Raw genomic sequence first — 2,017 nt, 5'->3', positions numbered from 1 at the left:
CCCCCATCCCTCCCAGCCAGGGCAGCGCAGCGTCAGCCGTCTCTCGGCGGGGCTTTCTCCTAGGATTTGCGGTTTGGTCTGCGGCATGGACGCTTATTGACGTTGCTGGTGAGGCGGCGGCGGCGGCGGAACTAGGCCTTCTTCGGCCAAAAGGCGCCGGCCCCCCTCTCTCTGCTCGGCTCATCCTTGTGGTTCTCTGCGGCTGCGCGGCGGACGGTAGCGCTGTCAACTGCTCTAGCGCGGAGCGCCCGGCTGTGGTCGGCTCCATAGCTCAGGGGTTAGAGCACTGGTCTTGTAAACCAGGGGTCGCGAGTTCAAATCTCGCTGGGGCCTGTCTCTGTTTTTCCACCCCTCCTGGGAGATGGAAACGTGGGAGACGAGTGAGCCAACACGAATTTCCGTTCTTTCTGCGAGGTCAGGCCCTCGGTCGAACGGACTGTCCGTGGCCCCTAGATTCCCGCCGACGGGAAGTGGCGTTGTTTCGGGAAGAGCTGGCTCCCTGTGCCCGTGGCCTTGCGGTCACAGGCTCCGCCGGCTCCGTGCGACTTCACAGCGGCCCCTCGCCTCCTTCGCGTGCGCTCGGAAAGCCCGTGGCAGGTCTTCCCGTGCCCCCCTCTCACCACGCTCGGGCCAGAGGCGAGTCTTCATCTCTTTGTTTCTTCCGCGTAGTGGGGAACACCTGTCTACGCCCACCTCCCCACAAGGCGCCCTGGGAATCTTTAGTCGGGAGGGGTGCTAGGTTGAAGCCCCCGCTTAGTTCGCCGTGTCCCCACAACGTAGCTTCAGTAGTGAGGTGGCCGTCCAGTAGGGCCGCCGCGGAGGAGTCCGCGAATCCCGGGAGCCCGGGACGGGTGCGCTCCTGGCTCGTGCAGGGCTCGTGTGTTCGGGTCTGCTTGGATGCAGCCTTGGCCCTTCGGCTGCGAGCGGCTCCCGTGTGACACGCTTCCACCTCTGCCGGAGCCAGGCCGCCCGGGCAGGTCGTGCGGGCCCCGGCGGTGGCTGCAGAGGTCTCCAGACCGCGGGCGAGCCTGGCTCTTACGGGGCAGCGCCCCCACTGCCCTCTGGGGATTTAATTTCATTTTGCGTACGTGACTTCTTTTAACAGCATAAATAAATCAAAGCCAAAAGGTCACCATGTATTAGTTGTGTTTTTATTGTTTAAGAGAAAAACTAAATGGTTAAAAGAAGAAGAAGAAGAAAAAAAAAAAAAGACCAGAAGCAAATATGGCAGTTCTAGCCTTTTGGGCAGGTGTTACCAGTTGTGGACGTTTGTTCGCACTTTTCTTCTACAATTCCATAGAGAAGAGAAGCAAATGCTTACAACACGGAGGGGGTAGCAACCCGCCCGAGGATACACGGCGGCCTAGGACAGAGCCTGTCCATCCAGCACGGTGTGCGCGACAGCAGGCGAGGACAATGCTCGGTGGGAAGGGGCTGGTTAGCATCGTCTCCTCCAGGGAAAGAGCTCGGAAAGGAGCAGCGAACGAAGCAGAGGGCTGAGCCGAGATCGTGCAGTGGCGGTGAAAAATTACCACTTTCTTTCCTTGAAGTGGGTTAGCCACCGTTCGTCTCCCACTCTGTTTTTTAAGTCCTCTGTGTAGGGAATTTTTCTGCTGGCGGCACAAAAATAAACCTACGAACCAGCTCTGAGTGGCTGGCTATTCGTGAATTTTACATCAGGGAATAAGAATCGCTGTTTTGGGTTTGTTTTTTTTTGTTTGTTTTGTTTTGTTTTTTTTTGGTTGGTTGGGTTTGAGTTTGGGTTTTTGTTTTTTTTTTTTTTTTGTTTTATTTTACTACTGAATAACTCGGTACAATTAAGCCCTTTTAGGGAGAGTAGGTCCAAGACGAGGGAGGAGGCCGCCCTCAAGTCCGGGACCCCGGTTCGCCGGGAGCGGGGGACTGCCCCCAGGCAACCCCAGGAGAATGCCTCGAGGGAGGTGGGCGCGCTCAAAGCCCGGGCCCCGGTTCACAGGAGCGGGGCGACCCCCAGGCAACCCCAGGAGCACCCAGCTCG

At 57.9% G+C, this 2,017-nt stretch overlaps 1 non-coding gene across 1 annotated transcript; it reads left to right on the top strand.

Annotated features, from left to right (window-relative positions):
* Positions 1 to 260: 260 nt before the first annotated feature.
* On the top strand, positions 261 to 333 carry TRNAT-UGU (transfer RNA threonine (anticodon UGU)). Its single transcript has one exon. It is a non-coding gene; the product is annotated as a tRNA-Thr (tRNA).
* Positions 334 to 2,017: the final 1,684 nt, after the last annotated feature.

Source organism: Canis aureus, chromosome 10, assembly GCF_053574225.1.
Source record: "Canis aureus isolate CA01 chromosome 10, VMU_Caureus_v.1.0, whole genome shotgun sequence".
Taxonomy (NCBI): domain Eukaryota; kingdom Metazoa; phylum Chordata; class Mammalia; order Carnivora; family Canidae; genus Canis; species Canis aureus.
The sequence above is the reverse complement of the archived record's forward strand: the minus strand, read 5'-3'. Positions and strand labels throughout refer to the sequence as shown.